We start from the raw sequence: 25,591 nt of genomic DNA on the forward strand, positions 1-25,591 counted from the left end.
TTATTGGTGGTGTCATCTGCACAGTGCCTCTCCAAGAAATCTTATCAGATCAAGCCCCATGACAGGCTCAGCCATAATCAGGCTGTGATGGGATGTCTGGTCAGGCAACTTATTCATTCTCAGCCCCACTAGTATGTAGGCTCTGTAGGCAAACCTAAGCATTTGTCAGGGCACTTGCAATCATGAAAATTGTTATTTTGCTTTAAAAAACACATGAAAGAAGGAGTTTATGCAATTAGGGCATCTGAGAAGTGTATCCTTAAGATCCCTAACTGTACATTTTCTCACATTTTTAAATTACAGCTTTCTCACAGAGTAAGTATGTTAAATCATAATTTGGCATTTAAACATCAAGATCTAGGAATTGCAAGCCCTGAAAACTGTTCTTTAGTGAAAAGCATTACAGAATCACAGAATTGCTAGAGCTGGAAGGGACCTCAGGGGATCATCTAGGCCAACCACCCTGCCAAGGCAGGGTCACCTAACACAGTGTGTTGTCAGTCAGCAACAGTGTGACAAAGAGGCCAGCAAAATTTGCTAGGGCACCAATGGAATTGTGATAATAGGTTATCAGATATCACCATCTCCAGATTTAAAAAAATTCCTCCTGAGTAAACTCAGTAACCTGAGTCCAACTATAGCATTTTCTCACAGATGCACACAACCTTGACCTGAAAGCTCACAGGCAGTGAGACAGAGAGGAGAAAATCACGTCTGCTCTAGTATTTGTTAACTTTTCTATTCATAACCTGCTTAATAACCTAAAAAAAAGAGAAAACACTGCAAAATAAAATATCAATATATACCTGCCTGGTTTTGAAATGTGAAAAACACATCAAGAAATAGCTATTTTACATTCTTTGGTTTTTCTCCTCTGTCAGAGAGAGATCTTCAGCATTTTTTGTTAAGAAGACCTAACTTGTGATTGTTTAGTCCATAAAAAATTTATTTTACTTACTTCATGATCAAAATCCTCTGACATTCTTTTTTGTATAACTGCTTGCTAAAAGATCTTTTGATACCAGTAATATTTTCACATAATTATGAAATTGCCCACTAAGTCCTACTGCTCTGTCCCTGCTGTTATCCTATGTATAAACCAGATGGGGAGGTTCTGTCTGGGCTCTCCTCCAAGAAGTTATCTGCTCTCTTTCTTGTTGGCCAAGCATATCACCTTTAATTTATAACCACTACCTGCTAACCCAAGGACATCAGGACTCTTTCTAAATTGTCTCCTTATTGAATTTCTGCCAATCCCCTGACAAGGATGGGATCTATGTCTCTGAGTATGTTATACTTGAGCAATCTTTGTGCTACTACAGCCACAGGATGTGCACCTGTTATCACATACAAATAATGTTTAGAACTGATAAAGACGGGAACAGTTTACATTTGTGTGATTTTTTTTTTTTAAAGTGGAATACAGTACATTTAGAAAGAGAGGGGAAAAAAAAAAAAAAAAGCAGAATACCAGGTTTTATCAGAAATTTTAAAAAACAAACAAACGAAAACCTACGAGACACCAGTACTGGCAGAGTCACCTCAGAGTTGATATTTGACAGACTAATTAGGACATTCAGTTAGAAGTGTTTCACACCCAGGGTTTGATTTTGAATATCAAGACCTTAGCACACTTGGGGGTTTTGTGATAAACACTCCAAGAGATTCATGCCATATTTTGCCTGACTTACAGGCAAAGACATACAAAAGTATGACTTTCTTTGCATGACTTAGACAAAAGAATGATAATCACAACATGGTAGAGTATTTTAATATTAAGCAACACAAACTTTATCAAAACTTATCGATGTCCCTTTTTCAGGGAGAACCCCAAGTGTTTTTTCAAGCAGTTATTTTACTGAAGCAGAAAGAGCTAGCTCTGTTGACTGATTCATTGGTATGACTGAAAGGAGCTTTTCCTGACTTTGATAAATGGGGTCTGAAACCTAGGCATTATGGAAAAGAGAAATATGATCTGTCTGGTTTGACCAGACCAGCTGCACTGCTGTTTTCACAGATTAAGCAATGTGCTATTCTCCATCCCATCAGATGCTGGTGCCTTGGCTGCTCAGTTTCAGTTCCTGTGAAAGGAGGGTGAGAAGGGAAGGAAGGAGAGGAAGATGGGAGATGGAGGCAATTTATGTGTCTCCAACAGGGCTTCTTCTCCTATGAAGGCTGTCTGCTTACACACTCTCACCAGCAGGAGACATCAGATGGCAAAATAATGATGCTGTCCACAGCAGCAGCTGTTGGTGTGCCCAAGAGACAGGGAGTACCCTGGTGAAGCAAAGCAGGAGCACAACCTCTCCCTATCCTTTACCCCAACATCTCTGATCACAAAACCACAGAATCACCTAGGTTAAAAAACCCCTTTGAGGTCCTATGGACAACCTAATGATCTGCTCTGAAGTCTGTTGTCTTTTTTACAGGTGTCTGGAAAGCAGAGAAAATGGAATTACCTGTCATCTCCTTTCCTTACACACTGGACTTAATCTCAGAAAAGTAGTGTATCATGTTTCCAGTCCCACCTATCTTCTTTCCCAAACAGCAGTTTTACAGCTCCAGGTCCATAACATCAAGCTATTGTTAGGTTTATTTTCATTTCTACCTCATTTTTGGCATTATCACTTTTGTTACACTCACTGCAGTATTTAATTTCATTTTATTTTAAGAAGGAAAATTTGGTAATTAATTTATAATTAAATAGTTTTAGAAAAGAGATGAACTTAGAATTATTGGACTACTCTTGGCAAAACAAATATGAAGTGTTAGCAGTTGCCATTAATCCTGTACACCAAGAGAAAGACAGGTAAAAGATACTTGTGAAAATGAAATGTCTGAGTTTGGAGAATAAATCTGCTGGGTAACACCAGCCACCAAGTCTGCAACTGTATCATCTTTGTTTCTGCCTTGGCCTTCATATCAGGTTTTTTTTTCCTGCTCACTCTCCCAAAATTAAATCCTTTAACTGTCATCAAACATTCACCATGGAAGGGAGATCAGAAATTTGGCATGAAATTCCAAACAGCTTCAGTAATTTGGCAAACAACTTATTTTGTAATCATTCCTAAAGCATTGTCTCATAACAGACAACAGCTGAGCTTGCTGCATTTTTAAACTGCTATGCATGATGTCTTGGTTTAAGTGCCTGCTAGCATACAATCTGAAAACATAGCTGTTCAGTGTGCCTGTTTTCTGCATTCAGCTCCACAGCATTGGGTGCAAGTGATAAAGGCTCAGTTTTGAAGACTAACCAATGTAAACAGGAGACTACAAAATTTTCACTTAAGATTTGTCTTCTTTCAGTAACTCTTAAAGCTTATTTTGTATTCTGAAGTGAACCACAACAACTTAGTCATTGGATAAACGCATTGGTTTGACAGTTCTCTGACATACATGCTTTGATAACCAGTGAAGTGTAATGTACATTAAATTCTGAGGAGAAAAGTTTATGCAGAAGGTCTTCTGCTTTACGCTGCACTCGGTGACTATGAATCTGCATGATTCTGTATCCTGCCATCCTTGTTGCGTCCGTCCTACTACTCTGCAGTCACAAATTTACTTAACAGTTGCTATCTGATAAAATTTTGTGCCCCACTGAGTCAATGTGCAAAAAGCTCCCAGAATAAACCAAGTAGTGAACCAAACTCCAAATTAAGGGTAAAAATAGATCTCACCTGGCTGGACTGAATAACCAGGAAGAGACTGAAATGAACCTTGAAGGAAGGTAAAATAAGATATTCCTTAGCTGTGCTATTTCTTGACTATGCAGACTCAAATCGTGATAGGAGAATCTTGTTTCAGATCTCTGATGTTTACCACAGCTCAGAGAACCAGGAGCAAAACTGTGAAAACTCATGTGAAAAGGTCTGTTCTGTAAATCAGTTCTCTTCCAATTATAAAAGCTATGAACAGTCCATGTGTTTGAAGTGCATACATCATCTGAACACCCTGAAGAAAAAACACAGCCTAAACTATTTTCACTGTGACTAAATCATTTTAATATTTAGTGTTCAGTAATCAATATGGGGTGTTCATTTTGTTGTCAATAATTTACCAGACTGAGATATCTTCCTCTAATTCTTTATTTCACACCTTCATTATAACTGCGAACTAGAAAGTGGGAGGAAAAATTATAAAATACATGGTTTCTTTGAGAGTCTGTATGAACTCCGTTGCCAGCCAGGCTACCACCTACACTCACTGTTTTTTGATCATTACTAGTCCAAATCTACGAGTGAAATTTGAAAAAACGCCATGACAAACACATGAAGTATTTATGTTGTTTATCCCATACTACTGTTTGTCAGAGCAATAGCAAGTAACAAGACCTAATTTTTTTTATATGTTTATTGGATACTGTGTAAGCTGTACAATAGCTACATAACTAAGCTATGTTAGCATATCTCAATGTCTGAGCAATATTACTGTAAAAAGCCAAAATTTTAAAGCAACAGGTTTGTATTTGTTTAGCTATGCTTTGGAACAAGGGAGAATCAGCCTATGTCTTAAAATGCTGGAAGAGATTTTGTGACTTTTATTATTTTATTGACATAGCTTATGGACAGAAGTACAGCAGAAGAGAATACAATTCTTTTGAGGAAATATTTTCTCAGGATAAACAGGTATATCAGATGGAGCTTCATAGGGATAATATGCCAGCAGATGACAAACCCAGAATGTTGCTGAAAATTCCAAAAAATCTTTGCAAAATATTCACAGTGAGCTTTCTGCACACTTACAATGGATATAAAGCAAAATTTATGACTGAGAAAATGTTCTGTTTGAGCTCTAATATTTGAAGGCCAGACTGCTCTGTCTCATTCCTGCATAGGAAGCTGTTTTCCTTCAGTTCTGCCACATCTCACAAGGGACTGTTCTGGTTATTGTCTCATCTGAAATAATGTTAATAATGTACTTCCAGGCTCTCCAGGCTGGCCTCTGCCTTCCCAAATGGCCACATTCATTTTCCGTACAAGTGAAGGAGTGATACATCCTCCAGTGAAACAAGCACCAGTAGTGCTAACCTGCTCCTGTTCTTCATGAATAGTTCTGGCGGTCCTCTTTATCCCTCTCCCTCCACTCTCCACTGACTCCTGTGTTCTCTTAAAGCCACATACAACGTCCTGATCCTCAGACTTGCAAAGCAATCACATACCACTGTACACTGATAATAAGCAAATCCTCCCAGAACTACAGAAAATAAAAGAGAGGGGTCTCCAAGGCATAGGTTATCGCTTGCCGACACTGTGAAGAGTCTCAAATGACAGGATCTTGAAACTGAAATGGAAAACATTTTCCATTTGGTACCATGGCAACTGAACAAAACCCAGTAATTGCCTGCTCCTCTCCTCACCTCCCAGATTCAATGCAACTGGGCTGACTTTCTTTTAAGGATTGCAGCTTTATCTCTTGGTGTCTGGCAAATGCAACAGAAGAAGGGAAAGGGGAAAAAAGAAAAAAAGAAAAAAAAAAGAGGATACCTTCAGAAAACTCTGAGATGTCTTCACAAAAAACCCCCCTGAGATTTCCTGTACTGACAAGGAGAAGGACAGGACTTCACTGCAAATTAAAAGGGGTAAAGAACCAGGAAATGCCAAGCTCATGAACAGACAGACTTTTTTACTTGAAAACATGTAGCAGCGCAGTTGTTCTTATCCCTAAAGAGCTTGAGCACAAAAAACTACTTTACAGTTTGCAGTCAGACAATAAGGAAGTCAGAGAGACTGATTTTATACACGGTTTTAAATTGATAGTCAAAAAAAGTTGAACACTGCACTTATCGGAAAGAATTGGGCAGTCATGACTTTTTGGTGATTGGCCTTACAGTACTACTTCAGTATACTGAGCTCTGCTTCTGCACTTTTCTTGTTGTTAATTCAAATATCATAGTTTGGCAGAACTTGATATAATTTCCCTTCCTTTTTAAAAGGTGAAAGTAATTTTTTTAAAAAATATAATTTAATTATGTAAATCACAATTAAAGTGTAACTTTATGAAAACCATGTTTCTTAAATGAGGAAGGACAGCTTCTAAAAATACTGAAATTTCATAAATGTTTCATAAGGGACAGTATGATTTCCTGAATTTTCTCAATGTTGTATGAAATAGAGCAGGAGAATTATATGAGCACTAATGAATTATTAAATTCCATTTATATTTCAGGTAATATCACAAAATATTTTTGTACTCCTGAATGCCTATACAAAACACCAAATCCAGTCTTCATGAAGTTACCTTGATTTTAGTTTTAGAATAGAAGCTTTTAATCTTGAAATGAAAAATAAAAAATTAACCAAATTGGCCACGTGTCAGCTGAATACATTTTTTGTATGTGTTGTTTTACCAGCTATTTTCGTATAACCAGAAAATGCTAGTACATTTATCATCTCAGACAGATTACTTTAAGTAGTGTGCAAACACCATGCATTTGTAAAATAAAAGAGTCCCTAATCTTATCACAAGGTAAAATCATCATTCTGAGTCCAAATACAGCTAGATATGATAACCAAGGATCCATATGGAAAGAAGAAATTTCAGTCCTGGAACTCATGTTCATAGCTAACGAAAGTTAGTCTCTCTTAAACTGTCCAGTATTTAAATAGATTTAAAATTCTCAGCTTCCCCAGGTATAACACATCTTTTCATATCTTTGTGTCTTGAAAATGATAGACCTGTCAACACTGAAATATTGTACTGAAATATTTCTTTTCATGTATTCAATGTAAGGCCCACTGCAGAACGGGTGAAAATGTTTGCGTACGTCCCATTCCACATGCAAATCTATGGCTAACACTCATCACTTCTGGGCCAAGAAACATTATTTTAATGGCAGATCCTACCTACAATTAATCATCTGGGTAAACAACTGAGAAAAAAATCCCCTCTGCTGTCAAAATCTGTTGCAGAAGCCAAGCTCTGCACACATCCCAGAAAAGTGTCACTTGCCATCACAATACATCAGTATTTTCCAGCCAGTCCTGGTCAGCAAAACCCTCTAGTTCAGTCTTTCCTCATTAGTCAGCATGTACTGCCGAAGCCCAGCAAAGACTTATCAGAGTACAAATCTTATCCAAGGAAATGTCAATCCGCATTGTCCTCTTTTTACTCCCGCTCCTGATGCTAACTGGCAGGGCAGATGCTCGTGCTTCTCTTCAAATTTCAGCAAAAGCTTGCCAGCAGTGCACCTGATGACCTGAAAAGCTGTCAAAAGACAATGGCACACTTACAAGCCTCTGCATTTCGTGATAGGAACTGTGCTACATCATCATCCTATCTTGCAGTATCATCTGAAATTCTGCTTTCATGCCCACAGAAAGCCATCCATAGAGTATCAGGTGAAGAGCCCCACTGCCAAGAGACCTGCCTGGAGTACTGATCTGGGATCCCCAGCACGGGACGGGGACCACATCGTCCTGTGGGATTAAGTCCACGGCTGGGACATGAAGATGGTTAGAGAGAGAGAGAGCACCTCTCCTGTGAGGAAAGGATGAGAGAATTGAGATAGTTCAGCCTGGAAAAGAGAAGGCCCTGAACCTAATTGTGTATCGGAAGGGACCTTACAAGAAATTTGGAGAGAGGCTATTTACAAGAGCCTAAAGTGACAGGACAAGAGGGAATGGATTCAAACTGAAATAGAACAGGTTTAGATCAGATATTCAGAAGAAATTCTTTACTGTGGGGGTGGTGAAGCACTGAAGCAGGTTGCCCAGGGAAGCTGTGGGCACTCTTGAAGTGTTTAAGGTCAGGCTGAATAGGGCTCTGAGCAACCTGCCCCAGTGGTGGCCCCAGGTGCCCCAAGGTGTCCCTGTGGTGTTAAGGTTGATACCAGACAATCTGTAAGGGGTGTCCCAAAACAAGGCATGCTATGATTCTATGAATAACTTGCACACTTCACCTAGAGCTTGCACACTTGAGATACCAGAATAGCTATTTGCTTTAGAATGATTCCACCCCAAAAAACCCATGATGTGCTAAAGGAAAAACCCTTTAATGGACATAACCCAGCAGCGAGACATATTTGCTGGTGCATGTGCACAGGCTGCTGCCTGAAAACAGTATAGAGTGGTATTAGATATTCTGGCCATGGGGACAGATCTCTCAGATACAAACCCCTCTGCATATAGTCTCATCTAAAACAGTTTGCCACAGACCACTGAAAAATAAGATCCCTATCTACACAAAATTACATTAAAATACTTGATAACAAAAAAAGTATATACATTTTCTCTCATCATCCCAATTCATTATTACCTGAGAGTTCGCCCTTTGTGTAAAAAAATGTAATTTTTATATTTAAACAAAAAGAGTAATCTGTTTTACTTGGGTGGTGAGAGATTTTTTACAGTGCCAAGAAAACTTAACAAATTTACTACTTTTTGATTATTCATATATGATTTTTGACAAAAGCAACATGATCTAAAAAATAATAATGTAGTCTTGTCTGCAAACATTTGTTACTGCAAACTGGTTTAAAGCAAATAGCTTTAAAATATCATCCTGTAATCTTCTGTGTATTTTGTGTTTCGTGTTCTTGATCTGCTCCTTTCCAGGTTTGATTTGCATACAGGTAAAATTCGAGGTCAATTTTTAATTCAGTTAATCATCATATATTTATTATCAATTATTTATACATATATCTCTCATTGATAGGAAAGATGAGTGACACAAATTGCAGTTCATTCTTCATTCATCAACAGATAAAATGTTTAGAAGGATGAAGACAGACATTTAAAAAGAGGTTTTGACTAGCTTCTATCTTAGCTGCTAATATTTCATGTCCTCGACTTTAATGCATGACTTTTTCCACACATTCTCTGCTTGCTGAAGTTCTCCTGGTACTAATTGCATGCCATTCAGCTCCAGTGTCCTTCCTGGTGTAACAGCATGGTATTACATATTGTTTACATGACAGCACTCAGGGACTGCAAATGGCCAGGTGTTTGAAAGAAATACCCTGTAAAGTCTTCAGAAATACACCTCCTGTCCTGCCTGTTACAAAAAGGTGAATGAAAAGCAGGACTTTTTCTCCTTTCTACAACAAAGCTGAAACAGAAAATAAAGGCTGGATTTCAAAGACATTAAATAAAATAAAATGGATGCTGAGTTTAGCCTTGTGACAAGCTTTCAGCCAAAAAGAACTCTGCAGCTGAGTCTGGAAATACAATGCAGGAAATCCTACAGATGATACACACACCACCTTTGCCAGCTTTAATCACTGTGCATCACACCTAGATGAAGAACAGATCACCAACAGTGTGGAGGAAGGACAAAGGACATTTTACCTTTAACATGACAGCGTATTAGTCCTTTTACTCTGGTTTTGGAAGCCAAAGCTCAGGTTTCTGTACTGTATCACACTTTCTCATGAGCTAGAGTAACTTCTCAGCTTGTGACTGTATTTCAGAGGCAGCTACACCACCTTCCTTTCCTGAAACATAAAATATTTAGTAAATGTCACCTGGCATCATTAACCTTTTGAAGTCAATAAACCTTTTTCTAGCTCAATGGGAAATTTCCAACATTTTTCCAGTGAGAAAAAATGTTGCTTGCAGTTAAACAGTTCCTTGTTTAACATATGACTTTCCCCACACACACCTTTCTTTTTTTTTTTTTACCTCTTACATTTTAAAGAAATAGTTATTTTTAATTCAAAGGGCTTTGGAAATTACTTCTTTCTTTTCTCTAGTTAGGAATATTTCAGCAATGATGCATAACTTCACAACGACCCACTCTTTGTAATATGTGCATACCTCATCTATTGGCAATCTGTTAAAAAATCCTGGTTTTAGCACATTTAGACTGCTGTCAATTTAAGGAACAACATTCTTCTGGTTACTTGCTAATATGGTGCAAATTTACATTCTGATGATCTTTAAACAATTTGTGGCAAAAGTGTTTAGTGTAATTGTTAGGAATTGCTACCAGATCTTTCTCAAACTTCTCTCTCCACTTGGATAGGTACATTAACTGAATTTTTCCCACCCTCTGGTCTAAGCTGTTACTTTCTGTACTGGTTTTGCATTTGGTTATTTATTTTGCAGTCAGGACAAATGATTTTATCCCAGACATAGAGCTTAAGCACTCTGAGAACAACTGAATCATTTAGTGGCGCTTGGTTTCATGTGTTTGTCAGCTGAAAATGGCATTTAGCACAGGCTTTATCTCAGCTATGGTAATTACTGTACTGAAATGAGCTCTCATACACAGCACAGACTGTTTTCAACAGATGCAACCAAGCAACTCTGACTTCTCTGAAATACTTTATCTGGCTTTTGGAGTGTGACAATATTCAGACACGAATGTACATACCTTCTTACATACATAGAGACTTATACCAAAAGCAGGACAGAGATAGTTTTAAGGCAGTATGCTCTTTCTTATTTCTGAGTCAATTCAATTACCCCATACAAGTAGAATAGAATCTCTCAGTTGTACATAGCTCCCACATTATGTGCTGGCTGTGCATCTTATTACACATGAAGGTTATTGTTATTTTAATGTATCTCAGTAGTATACCAAATGTTAGTTTAATGATGTAATTAATATGCTTGGATTTACCATCTGATGTTCTTAGGCACCACTTGTGTTAGCACGTGATGCTAGCAATTTCAAACATACTTGGAAACAGCAGTTTTTTGTTAAGGGTGTTGGCAGAAAAAGATAAAGGATTAATAACATAAGTCACATTCTCTAACAACATTTTAAAAAAAAATCTGTGTCAGATGTGTTCAACTGACATGTCAACTCAGAGTGATGCTGTCTCTGAAGGCTGTACAATATGCATTATTTATATATATCTGAGCTTTTTCATTGTAGTTATTACTGAGTATAATACGGTTTAGCAGAAACAATCCTTCTAGAATCTGAACCTTGTAATCAGTTGAAGCTATTTGATGATGGACTGCTTTCAGTACTAAAATTTTAACACCAGTTTGATGGACAAATGATGTGCAGAAGTGAGAAAATGAAGGGGATTATTTTGGGATTTTGTTGGGGGTTCTTTGTTTGTTTGTTTGGGGTTAGTTTTTGTTTTGGTTTTTGACAAGCATTTCTTTCTTCCAGGAAAGATAATGATAAACAGTTGGATGGTACTTGAAAAAGATGTTCAGGTACCCAGAATAAGAATCTGTGAGAATCCAAAGCAGATTCCAAATGAGTCTTTAGCAATGTAACTGTCACTCATTACTTGCTAACCATAAATTGCTTCATTTTATTAGAAAAGCAATTAAAATCCTAATAAAGAAATCAAGTGAAGCTATTGTATATTAATGGTGGAAAGGATTTAGGAACATCCAAGAATCTGGTAAGAATAAAAAGTTTATTTTACATTTTACATCTCCATTCTTTACTACATCTCCACTGTATTCTTCATTGTTCTTCAGATTGTTTATGGTATGATTTCCAGTTTTCTTTTAAGTCATGCTAGAAACATTCTAAAAGTCTCTTTCCATTTTCCATGTAGAAACCACATATTTGCCAAGGAAATAAAAAGACACAGAAATGTTACTACTGTATTTTGAAATATACATATCATAAGAAATCAGAAAAATCAATCAAGGTATTAAAAACATAAATGAAGGAGTTTCTTTTGGGAAAAAAATAAAAGCAAACATAAATACAAAAATATGGGAAAATTTACACTGGAATCTATTTGACATAAATAACCACAATCTTTCAAATGTTTGAGTACACCTTGCACAAAATAAAGCATTCACTCGAAAATTCTGTAATTGGAAAGTGTAACACTGAGGATTTTATTTGTCAAATAGGGAATTCATATGGAAGTCACATTTCATTAATCTTTGAAAAAAGTACCTATGGAGAAATCAGTTCTTATTCAAAATTCTATATTGACCTAAATGTAATCTATGAGTAATAGAACAGGCACAGTACAAGAAGTATACTATAAATTTCTGGTTGCCAAATACATAATTGTATACCCACTGGTCTGGCAGCTGAGTTTCTTTAAACAAATATCACTGAAATGAGATATCTGAACATTTCGAGTATGTTGTTCCTAGAAATGCTGCGTTTCTAGGAACAACATACATTTAGGACAGAAAGCATCTTTTAACCTCTGCCACTACTGGGTTGATCTTCCAACCACTGTGTCTTAAAATAGAGATACATTAGAAAGCATCATACCGGAGGAGGAAGGCAGAACTGGCCTTCTGGACTCTTCCCTCTGGTGAATGCTTCACCTGTGGATTGGTGCCAGTTGAGACCTCAGACTCATGGTGTGAGTAACTTGATACTGAGCCCCCAGAACAAGGTACTTCTTAGGTAAAGCATATCTACAGCGATGAAGAAAGAGATTTCAAGCATTTTCTTTCAATGGTAAACCTCTCCAAGTGTCATTTTAGCACACTTGCTTTCTTCTGCCCTCCCCATACTCGACTTCATTAAAAAAATATTTTTCTAAAGTTCTAACTCCTATGAAAAGCCAAACACCTGGAACTCCTAATAAATTCAGTCCAACTAGCAAGAGGTTACAGCTGCTCATACAACTCAGCATTTAAGCCAAGACAAAGACTAGTGTTGGGAAAGTAGATATATTTCAATTAAATAGCTCCTCCAGCAAGCTCCCCACATAACTGTTGTTCTTTATTTGTACACTGACTTGAAAAGACCAGCACAGTGAAGTACCACAGTTTGTCCTGCAAACTAATGGTAATCAAGTTTTTAAAGACTTGTTTATGTGATATCCAAACATGAGCAAGTTTCTATAACCTTGGTCTGACATAGTCCTGCAAAAACAGCTGTGTGAATTCTTAGTTACACTGTTGCCTTAAAAGGACAAATCGTTTTAGAAGGCTTTTCTCAGGTCAAGAAACATTGACATTTCTCCAGTCACACAGAAACAGACCCTGCATATTAAAGAAAAAAAAATACTCAAAATAGAGGTAGAGGGCAAAAGTATTCTCTTATGAGAAATCAAACAGCTTTGTATTTATGAAACATAGCAGTTTAGTTGCATGAGTCCTGTTTAAGTAAAGCAGGTCAACTAAAATATGATAGCAAAATGTCAAACACATGCAGAATAAAATTGCAGACCTTCTTCAACTGTCTGAATATGCTCAACGCTTCAAAAAATTTTAACTAATTCTGACTTCTAACTTCTGTTGAATATAAGGTATCCCTTTTCTCTCAATCTATCTCTTTACTTTTTATAGAATTAATAGCAGTAGATGAAATGTAATAATAACATTCCAGATATTTTTCCTATATGATTTAAGAAAAGACAACAAGAATACTGTTATGGTGATAAGATTTCAGATGATAAATTTCCAATACTTCAAATTTTTTCAAGGCAGCTCTGTAGCAATTATAATTTAGTAATGAAAAGAGAGAGGACAATATATTTCTAATATTAAAGAATACCTAGTACAGCATTATTTCCTTCCAGGTACCTTATTTTTGATGCAGAATGAGAAAGCTACAAAATAAAACCCAAATGCATGTTACTACACATAACGTATCTATTTAGAAAGGAAGTATCAAGAACAAACTAATAATTGGTAGACAGGCATAGCAATGAAATTTGTTACAGACCAGGTAGGAAAAAAAAAAAAAAAAAAAAAGGTGATTATAAATTTAGAGTTTAGTGATTATTTTTGGGGGGTTTTCCATCTGAAGTTCTCTATTGTTCTTTAACAACCACTCCTTATAGAAGGTAAGGGTTCATGATGACTTAATCCTCCTTGCAGAGAGACAGAGCAGCTGCTGAACAATCTAGTTAAGAACTACACATTTTTCCTTGCTGCCTCCTTTGCCTCAGGAGGGAAATAGTCTGCTTTTGTCAATGTAAATGTAGGCTAGCAGTTGATTATTCCTCTTTATCACTCCTTCCTCACATGCCAACTCAGCAGTACCATGAGGTGTGCAGTAGGCAAGGAGGAGAGAGTTATTTTACTCAGAACATTTTATCCTGTATTACAATACATAAAGCTAGCACTAAGTGGTAAATTCATTTGGGGACCAATCTTCCCTCTCCACATGGAAATCAATGCCTGTTTTTCTACTCGCTTCACTAAGAACCAGATTGGATGTTTCATGCTTTGGGAAAGGAAGTCTGAATATATTCTCATAACAAAACACAAATCCCTGAGACCACAGTATTCTCAAAGATATGCAAAGTGCTACAGAAACTCTCAATATGCTGCAAAACCAGATTTGAGTTTTAATTTATTTATACATGTGCAATGAGAAAAGCAGCTCTGTGGACATATTTTTTGTCTCTATTTCCTACTTTGAAGTCTTCCTCTTGTCAAGGGTTTCATTGTTCCTTAAAATTAGAGTGCTCTTGTAAAAAAAAAAACAAATGGAATAAGCTCAGTAGTACATGTACTCAGTAGTACTCTCAGTATGTCTTGAAACTGGTTCAATGCTTATTTTATAGGTGAACAATTTTATAGAAAGAAAAAAACCCGATATTCTTACTTGCAATATATTTTATGAGAGAGCCACTGAAAAGACATGTAATCTAATGCCAAAGTTTTTGAGACTGGTAAAAGAAGCTAGGTGATGTAACTAATCCCATAGGAAATATAATGCTGACATATTACCACTAGTGGTAAATTGTTGCAGTTGCACAAGATGAGGCAGGGAGGAAGGAAACTGAGGACAGATGAACATCACAGTAAGCACACAGGCTTTGTCCTGAATGCATTTTCTTTCGACTTTGCTGTGATAGTGGATGTTTTCACTCTTTCCTCTGTAAATGGAGGAAATCAGGAATAAAAAAAGAAACATGTACGACAATCTATTGGTGGTGGCCATTAAGGGATTACCTTGCCCATTGAATACCATTTAGCTTGGAATCAGATCTACTACTATTAATTTCTACCTTTTTAATGCACACTTTAGCTAGCACATGACCCATACTGTGTAACAGCAGTTACACCCCAGGGACTAGAGATTAACAGCATGTGCTACGAGTGGTTTATTTTACAATTGCCGTGAAATAAAAGCTGATGGAAATGAGCTGGTGAATTACTCTGCCAGCAGAATCAACAGTATTTTTCTCGTCATGGAAAAGCTCAGTCCTTCTGTCTTCATTTATTTTTTCCTAATATTGGTTTCACAGAAGAGCACAATAGTTAGGGGAAATTGGGGGGAGGGGAAAAACAGAAAAGCATGGTGTTACAGTCAATCCTGCCATTTTCATTGTATGCTGCAGTTTATCTGAATAAATTTCACCAGCTAAATCTCTGTGTCACAGCTAATTATAACACAATTTGGGCATAAAAAGCAACAGTCAAATGGAATTAAATTTGTTTTTTGGTAAACCTCAGTCAGTTAGCTTTGCCTTCTCATTAAAGGACTATTATTTGAGCTACTACACATGTATATACTTGGAGTGCTAGCAAGAAAAAAATAATGTCACAGAAGGGTATCAAAGAAGCTATTTGTTTTGTAGCCCATAATGAACAAAAAGGACTGCACCAAAAATGTTCTCTCCTCAGCTTTTCTGTTAAGGAGTAAATTCATTTCAGTTTAAAAAAGAAGGCTAATATATAACAGTCCATTGTTAATGAGCAAGTAGAAAGCGTGTGTGTTCTGACCATTAGGGACAAAATTAACTGAACTGCATTGATTACCAGGCACACAAGTAGGTTTCCCCTGTCCCAGCATGCTTCCCTCCACAAGGAATATATATCACAAATAGGATAAATCTCAACAGTTACTACTTCTCTAGTGATAAACCATACTGAAGTCATCCTTTAAAGCTGCATCTTCCTTAAAGGACTTTTGGAAGAGTAATGGAGAAATGTAGTATCAGAGTTAGGCATCTAAAGAAGGGGTAAACATAGCAGTCAGTCATAAATAAATTTTGTCTACAATTAATTGGACGTTTTACCCCTTTGCTGAGATTTCTTTTTTCCTTTTTCACTCTTCTCTGCATTTAACTTCAAGCAGATCATTACTCATCTTTGGTACTGCTCCAGGTTTCAGAGAAATTTTGAATTTTTTATTTATTGCCTGCCTGTTAGTCTGTAACACACAATAGTTATTGCTAAGAGATACAGCTGACTGCCTGGCCTGATATTTTAGCACCTCAGCAGCTATGCATGCCTTACTCAACTGTATCAGATAATGATATGTGGCATGATTTACATGTGCAGAATAGAGGCTCATTGTGAACCTATTTATAATTGCAACACAGTTGAAAGACGGTTTAATAGATACTATAAAGGTCCTTAACAAGGCACAGAGATGTGACTCCACATGATTATTTGTATTTGGAAACTGGTTTTTATCTGTACCTTCGTATGTAACAAGTGTACTCAATCCTTGCTTCATCACAGAGGACCTAAAATTCTGCTGATACCTTTAGCTGTAGAATACAGTCAATGTACAAAGAGACCCTGAAACAGACTAATAGGAAAAGAGATGTGGACAACTTTTTAGAGACCATTTTCTGCTGATCTCAAAAGGCATTTTAAGAAACACAGCTACACCTTTTCTATCACTCTTCCTGGCCATTAGAAACAATTTCTCTGTGCCATAATTCAAAACAACCAATCCTTCTTTGCCCAAAAGCAGGGTTTCCCTGGCAGCTCACCCACAAAATGTATTTAATATCACTCTGTGGAACTTAGTTTTGAATTCATGAGACTGCTAAATTTTCTTATATAACCTTTTCACTGTAAATCCGAGCACAAAATACTGAACTGCTGAGAGAATGAAAATCAAACTATAATTTATTCCTGTAATCATCTGAATTCACTACAGTGTGGACTAGAGCTTGTCAGCGTCTGGCACCAAGAGTGACTGACTGTTAATAAATCTTCATAAGCAATTGAAAAAAAGAATTAAAAAATACACAAACCAAAATGGAATTAATACCTTAAGGTGACCACATAGGCTATTTTCTATTACTTTCACACGGATGATCATTCTGTCCCCAAATGGCTAAGCTTCAGTCCTTTACTGATGAACAAGCATTTAATTCTGTTTGTGGTGTTTTCTTCCCCTGTTACTTCAGAATACCTGTATACTCAAATACAAGAAAGTCTCTCTATAGTTGCTTATAGAAATCTTAAACTAGGATAATATATGTTTTTCTTTTACCTCATGAGTTTTCAGTGTGGGATCTCAAATGCTATGATGTGAGCTTGGCATATAAGATAGCTGGTACAGATGAAAATTCAAATTTTGGCACCACTGACTCGTCTGCTGTAAAGAGGACAGGTGTATGTGATAAACAAGCAGAAAGATAGATCAAGGTCTCAGTGATGAAACAAAAGTGATAGGTGAGCATGCATTTGCCTGGCTACTGTGGCCCTTGATAAAACAGAGGCACAGAAAAGCTCAAACCACAGACCATTAATAACCAAAAACCATTTATTTTCTGAAGAAATCAGGGGGTTAAATTGAAGGGGATGGGGGCAGTAAAATATTGAGCAAAGTAAACAATAAAAAGAGTGCAGCATCTGAGTACACAACTAAGTCTTGATAAAAAACAACACTGTCATTTTGCTGTCTGCCTGTTTCTGACTATGTTCCGCTCATATGCATCTGAATGTTGTTACTTAATTTCAGCAGTGCTGTGGGGACATGGATGAACACAAATAGAGTCAGCATACACTGATGAGGTAAATCTCATCACATGCTCCTTCTTAGATGGTGTCTGTCCAAAAAAGTGTGGCTTTGCTAGAAACAGACATATATTTCTAATAAAGGCAGCTCATGCCAACTTTTTTGAGTGACTGAGTGAGGCAGTCCATCTGGAGAAATTCTGAAAGCTGCATGTCATAGCAGAAGAAACAAAATGTTTGAAATATTACATACTGATGACTTTCCTGGTCTTAAAAAACTGAGAGCCAGACACAGATAAGGGATAAGGGGTTTTCACCTCGGTATTTTAGTAAGGATCCTTATTGGTGCACCACTTCACAAAGGTGGGATGCACGCAATGCAATGCATACACACAAGACAAATCGCGTACACAACTTACAGGCATTGCTAATTAGCATATCTAACTAGGATGCCCCAATGGGAGGCCTGAGTGAATGGTCCAATACTCCTCCATCTGAGGAGTTCCTCCCTGGATGGGCCAAATCCCTAGTTCACGGGATATGTTCAAGAGAAGACCTTGGTTTCCCAGGATAGCGTGGGGTTTTCCGGCCTGCTACTACAACACCTCTAGGATGTTTGGTCTCCTGGCCTGACAGAATACTTGGGCTATGCTAAGTTATCAGACTTAAGGAAATACAGGTATGCATGCTAGGAATACTGAGGATACATAAAAGTTATATGAAAGGTATATGAAAGAAAAGACAACAAATCATCTTGGCATCAATATCGGTAATGGTTGCCAGGTGTCCAGTTACCTTTCCTCACACTGAAGTGCACAAGATGAAAAGCAAGATAATATTCTTTAAGTGAAGAGGGGGCAGGGCAGGGAAGAAGCCACACACATCTTAATACTCTATCTTCAGCTGAGCAGATGCTTGAAACTTGTATGGTTCGCAATTCTGGAAAACACTTTAGGAACTGAAGCTCAATGGCTTCCACAAAATTTAATGAAAAGGGCTCTTACTGTAACAAAAATGGAATTTTTTAACCACAAAAGCATCAAAATGCATGTAACTGGAAAAAAGAAGTTAAATTATTAAATACCCTTTAAAAATGGATTTTGGGAAGAGAGCATCCTACGTTAAAGCAAACACAAGGCAAGGTATATCCCAGAGGGAAAAACAGCTAGAACAAAATATTGCATGTTTCATGCTCTCAGTTACCAGTGATTCAATTTTATACTCAGTTATTTATTGCCAGTATTGATAAAAGTTGTCAAATTCAAAATTTTAGAACTGTGATTTTCACAAGCCACATATAAGAGAGATATATATAATTGAATCTTCTTTACACAACACCCTCAACTCTGATATTAATGGCTGAAACTATAGCCCCCTTTTCCTTTACCAGCATTCAATTATTGATGTATTTGCACTTTGGCAATAAAAGTTTTATGATGTGGTAGACTTATTGAGTGTGAAGCATAAATAAATATCACATTGATGTCATCCACAGCCAACGAATGTAATATCATTTGTAAAGCGTCTGAAAGTGAAATTTTAAAAAATATTGATTAGTGACACAATCACCTCTAAATTGTTACTGAAGGCTTGCACTTGGTCAACTCCTGTAGGCAGCTGAGAAGAAAAAAAATCCTCAGCTCTATTGTGCCACAATGATCTTTAAGATGAAATCCTTGTTGATGGAAATGAGGTATGAAAACAATTGCATGGCAGAGCCCTCACCACACAGTTTCTTCACTTCTTTTTTTATAGGCAGTACTATCCATCAATGGCAAATGCCCAGGTGGTCACCCCTCACAATTCCCTTGCCCATAAGAATTTCAGCATTTGAAGTATGCAATCATACCAAATCATGACACATTTACAAACATTTTTAAAAGTCTGGAAAACATGGGAATTCCTTTTACCTGGGGAGATACATATTGCACAGATATTCTACAGGTGCATTTGTACAAGAATAGATTTCATGGGAAGGAGCTAAAAGGTGCTTCTCAGGCAGTTGAATGTTGTGCCAATGCCTGTTTTATTCTTATCATTCTTTAAAAATCAGAATGCCAATTTATCTTTTAAGAGCAAAGATTTATGTTGTCGCAAAAGCTTTTTAGTTAGCAATTAGGAAGTTTATAGTGAATAACATAAAGTACACAAAAACAACATTACAGATATAGAAATCTCCTGTCAAAGTAATTGACACAGACCTGGTGTTAGAGATAATCTGTTCTGTAAGTGAATACACCAAAATGTGCAAATCTGATACCTACTTCACATTGAAACCTATTCTGATTTACATGATTACATTTTTTAATGTATGAACTATGAGTAATTGTAATTCGTGTAGTCCATGATAAGTGTATTTTACCCATCTTCTAACTGAAAATTTTATAAATGCATCTTGAGGATATGATTTAAAGATTCAATTGAAATATAATGAATATTTAAATTTAAGTGCTGCAGCAATCAAGATACAAACCTGCTTAATGTTTGCCACTTTGAATGACATATGCCCTCGGGTAAGTCTTGAGAACAAAATGAGGGTGACTTTCATTCTAGACAGCCCCTTATGTTCACGTGACCAGTATAAAGCAAGGGCTGAACCAACCACTTCCAGCACCCAAACCTCCATACCACAAACATTTCACCAACATGGTTGCTGTAACAAGAGGTAGATAAAACAGCCACAAAAGAGAAGGAAAAGGAAAAAAAAAAAAAAAAAAAGGTTGGAAAAGATTATCCTAAAAGCACAGATAAATTTCACTTTTCATTGTGGAATATATTGAGATCTCCTGGGGCTGACAAAGTTGTATTGCAATAGGATTAATTTTAACTGACCTCAGTAAACTGAAAGTGGATTTCTTTTGGATCTAATAGACCTAAATTATGCTTTTGATGGTGCAGAACCAGTGGTAGGGATTAATTACACTTCTTTGACACAATGTATATTTTAAAGATCTGATTAAACCAATGCTCTCCCTGCCACAAGCAAATGGGCTTGTTGAACTTGCATAGCACAGTAACCCTAAATTAAATGGCATTACTAAACTTCTTGTTACAGCACATAAATTGGAGAAGAAAACAATAAGTCATGAACTTGCAGAAACACTGGGGTTCTATTTCATAAAATAAATCACCTTCTAGAGAGAATCAGTCAGGCAGTGCTCCTCACAAAAGAATAATAATTAAAAAAAAAAACAAAACCAAAACCAAACAAGCCAAAATACTAAAATTGTTTGAAATATCCTTATTTTCTAAATAAAGTGAAAGCTTATTTAGGAAAAACAAATAAATAACAAAAATTTAAACCAACAAAGCCAAGCGAAAAAACCCCTCCAAACCAAACAAAAAAAAAACCAAAAAAAACCAAAAAAAACCAAAAAACAATAAAACCCACCAAAACACACACACACAAATCCCTAGTAGATTTTGAAATTTAACATCTTTTCCAACAACAGCATGATAATACAGTCTGTCTCCAGAACATTTACTTTGGCTTCTGAAGGAGCTTTCTCTGAAAGGCAGTGATGATCACAATGCTGCTTTGCTTGCAGAAGCCCTGGAGACTAGTCAAATTGAAGCTTGCTTTCAAACAATTCTTACAAGGAACCTATCCTGATAAGAAGTGGTTATACATTCCATGTCTGCAGCAAAGTTTTGGCCCAGCAACCCCATCAGAAAATTTTTTCTTCAGATTCAATAATTCTATGGGGAAAACCCACTACTGTCACAATACTAACAGGCCTTGCACCATCAAGGTGTCTGTACCAACAGAAACATCACAAGTTTTTCTTGCTTCATCATGGTCACCCTTTGTGGGACGTGGGGTTACAATTGTTGAAGTTGCTAAGGCTTACACTCACCAGAAGGCCCCGTAGGGAAGGCACAGCTGCAGGCTGGACGGTTGGAGATCTGTTGGGGGCTGAGACAGCTACGTGTGGACAGCAGACTGCAGCTGAGCCAGCCAGTGAGCGCCCTTCTGTCAAGTTTGGGTTTTGTCTGGTTGAGATTAAAGGTGTAAAAGGGAGCTGATTTCTACAGTAAAGTCATATCCTTCGGATGCAGTAAGGGGTCCCTGTCTCTTTGCTCCCCGTTGCTACAATCCTTTCTCTTGCCTCTGCTTTTCATCTAATTTTAGATTCTGCAGTAATTTTCTGAATTCTTTTAGGACCATTTTTGGACTCTGATTTCTTTAAGTTTCATGGGACCACTAAATACTTTTCTGAAGTCCAGGCTTCTTTATCTAGCTGATTTCTTGGAAGGACAGGAAGCCTAATAGATTACACACACTAAAATGATCCCAAAGGGAAATTTTTCTTGGTTTAAGGAATTACTTTGTTCATTTCTTCAACAAAATTTTAATATGGAGGGCCAAAGAGAAAGGGTTCCAAGCATTAGAATGGAGTTAAGACCTGTAAATTCACACCTGGGAATGTGTGAATGCCCTCTGGGACAGAAATTTCCAAAAGTTACAAAAGTAGTCTTATCCTTTTGTGGCATAGTTTCACACTTGTTAAAAACAATATTCCTCCCTACACTTTCTCTGTAAACTTCCTGGGACATGGCCAGCCATTTTTCGTGAAGCACCAAGCACACAGTAGAATGAATTTTGATTTAGCCCCAGTTTGCAGGAACAACAATTAATATCACCTCTTTATTTTAAATGAAATGCAAGTTAAGCCTGTAGACAACTCCGCAAACTGTTGGATAATATTAATTGAAATTTCAGTTTGTCCTATGTTCTTCACTACCTGAAGATAATTAAATTTTAAATTAAATTAAATTTTAAGGAGCATTGAATTTAAAGCTCAGCAGTAATGTCACTGCCTTTTATTAGCCCTTTTGAAAGACATCACATTGGGCATCTGTATTTTCTTCAGCCTTTTCATGAATTTCCACTTTACCACTCACATCATATCAAGCTGTACTATGGCTGAAATTTCAGGAGCAGCTGTAATTCCCCACGTGGACCAAATCTATTTTGTAACTCTTATTATTAAACCTTTACTGCAATATATAAACTTACCATTAACTTTTGGACCTAATTAATAGGCACAGGTCCTTCAACCATCCATGGAAATAAAACAGTACCACCACTACCAACTCTGGCACCTGATTTAGGTGGTAATTTCTAAACTGGTTATCATACCTGAAGATATTATCTCTCTGCACTGACTGGGCAGCAAAAAAATCTTTTGCATCGCAGCTTCATCTGTACTTCCAAAGAGTCTTCCTCTTACTGTAGATGTACATGAGAGACTTCCAACTTCCACTGACCAATTCATAAGAAAGTCAAAAGAAAACTACTGCAGACTCAAAAAAATAAAAATACATGGTCTATCTGGGAAAAAAATCCCAGAGAAAATAAAGTTACTTTACTTCCAATGTACTTTACATGCTATAAATACAAAAGTTATAAAAAATGTAGGAAGGCGTACTTTCAGTTTTATCCAAGAAACAGAAATAATTACATGCATGTTTGAAGGTTTCCATAAAAGCTGTTACGAATGCAGCACTTTTCAAAGATCACATCACTTTAAGCATCTTAGTCTTATTCTATTTGTCTTCAATCTACTATTTTTTCTTTAAGTTACTTTGACAAGTAACACAGCAGCTAGATAAATGGACCTTCATTTGTCATAGACCTCTACAGCTATTCACGAGCCCTGGAAGGGAAGAAAAACGCATCAGCATACATCCTTTTGGAAAGAAAAATGCATTAAATTTTTATCATTGAGATGTTTCCCAGGGACTCAGGAGAGGCTCAAACCAACCATATTTTTCTCTTCTCTGCTCAGAAAACCCATGCTCTTAACACAGCCAAATTTTTGTTATCATAATCAAGCACAAAAAAAATGAGGTGGTGTAAAGTTTTCTCTTCAGGGTGTTGAACTATTTGTTGTTCATGCAAAGAAAATATGGCCTTGATATTTGAAGATCATGACAGAGATGAATCTGAGGCAGTATTTAATATGGCTGCAAAAGCACAAACAAGGATTCGTATTTTAGGGAATAAAACAAATATATAGGCCTACTACACAAAAATCCTATGGAGCTTGTAATATGAATTTTAAGATACTGCATGCAGCGCAGTGACAGATGATGAGAAGATATAACTAGAAGCATGGAAGTAATCTCATTGTAAGGGCAAAACAAATATCTCAATTGCAGGAGTTTTTAATGCACGTTCCCAATATCCTATTCTATTCTATTCTATTCTATTCTATTCTATTCTATTCTATTCTATTCTATTCTATTCTATTCTATTCTATTCTATTCTATTCCATTCCATTCCATTCCATTCCATTCCATTCCATTCCATTCCATTCTATTCTATTCTATTCTATTCTATTCTATTCTATTCTATTCTATTCTATTCTATTCTATTCTCTTAATGAGGTAGCTTGTTGAAAAATATGTCCTACAGACTACTCTTTGCAGTACTGCCCTTAAATTCATTGACATTCTATTGATCTAAATTAGCAGTACTCATTCATGTGTGCCATTGTAAAGTGAAATTATAAACCTTCTGTTCAGTTCTAAGTATTATTTCCTAGATATTTTATTTGTTTGTTACCTGATTTCCAGTTTCTGAAGAGTCCATGATTTCAGAATCCATTTTCATTTGGTATTTTATTGCCTGGCTGGTGCTGTAAAATCCTGGGATGGTTTTCACGCAGAAAAATAATCCCCCAACAAAACTACTGAACAAGTCTGTTCTCTCAGGCTAGTGTTATTCAGTCACCCAGTGACAACAGGTGAGATGCAGCCTGAAATACATTTCCCTTTCCTCGTCATTTTTGTTCTGAGGCTCTAGCTGAGTCACCTGGAGTGTAGCCCGGTTGCAATTTAGGGAGAACTCAGACAGGATTCACCCAAAGATCTGTCATTGGCAAATGACAAATTGGTCTCTCTGCCTTGAGGAGCAACTTTGAGAATTTTCCCAGCTCCAGGGGAGATCACCACCATCCAGCCACACTGACCAACACGAAGAGCTCAAAGAAGGCTCACTTAGATAATTTTATTTATGATGTCTGGCTCGTGGTCAAATTTCTTACAATGGGAAGGGTGTGCATAAAACTCCCTGTATCTACAGATTTTTTTGTTTCTTTAAAAAAGAATCTTAGAAAAACCACCCCTTAACTGTATGATTGGTGTTCCCCTCTCATGTGCACTGATGTTCATAAGGTCACTGTGCTCCCCTTTAGGTTTCTTTGAGCCCAGCTGCCACTGAAGCCTTTACGAACTGTTTTGAGTTTGATTGAGGAGTGGAGCTATAAGTCACAGACCACCCCACAAATACAGTCAATCTGCTTAATTGTTTCATAAAGGCATAATACAGTTACCTTTTGCCTCTGTGCCATAAATACATGGCAGATCAGTGGTAAGAGTCCAATTATCTGATAAACTGATTCATTTAAGTGCCAAAATTAATTATGTACTATGTTTGCACACTTGCAGATTCAAAGTAAGCAAATAACTCTTAGTATAAAATATTACTATTAATTATATTATAGGAGAATTTGTCATAATGAATAAGGAGCATTTACTTCATGATTTGCTGGACTTTTGTATATAAAATTATTTTAAGCAATAACCATAATGTTAGAGCTAACAAAAACACAATTGGATGAAGATTTAGATTCCAAGCTCCTGTTGCTGATGTCCCACAAGTTATGTTCCCCATCCCATTCCAGTCTTCCTAGGACATGGTGTATCTTCACCATGAGGATAATAAGAAATTGTGAAGATAGATGTTATTCAGGATACTTTACTGGTCTGGATTCTATTCAGCACTGTACTCAAGTGACCATTTTGCAATTATACTCTTACAAAAGTAAATTTCATCCCAATGGAGGTAGGCAGGAGCATTTGAAACAACCTGTAGTTAGATTGTAGCTGTTGGTGGATTGTGATAGGAGCTCAATAGCTAAAGTCACAACCCACAATTTCAGAAAGTTAACAATTACAGATATTTCAGTGATTATATGTTCCTACAGGGGTGCTGTCTGTAAGTATAGAATCACAAAAGGTTCTCATACAAACGCATTCAC

The 25,591-nt window shown here is 36.8% G+C and overlaps 1 long non-coding RNA gene across 1 annotated transcript; it reads right to left on the reverse strand.

Annotated features, from left to right (window-relative positions):
* Nucleotides 1-5,069: 5,069 nt before the first annotated feature.
* LOC147648238 (uncharacterized) lies at nucleotides 5,070-21,460 on the reverse strand. Its single transcript, XR_015280120.1, has 3 exons — nucleotides 21,401-21,460; nucleotides 9,285-9,430; nucleotides 5,070-7,203 (listed from the first exon to the last, which is right to left on the reverse strand). It is a non-coding gene; the product is annotated as an uncharacterized LOC147648238 (long non-coding RNA).
* Between the last annotated feature and the right edge of the window lie 4,131 nt (nucleotides 21,461-25,591).

Source organism: Cyanistes caeruleus, chromosome Z (assembly GCF_971803275.1).
Source record: "Cyanistes caeruleus chromosome Z, bCyaCae1.hap1.1, whole genome shotgun sequence".
NCBI classification, from domain to species: Eukaryota; Metazoa; Chordata; class Aves; order Passeriformes; family Paridae; genus Cyanistes; species Cyanistes caeruleus.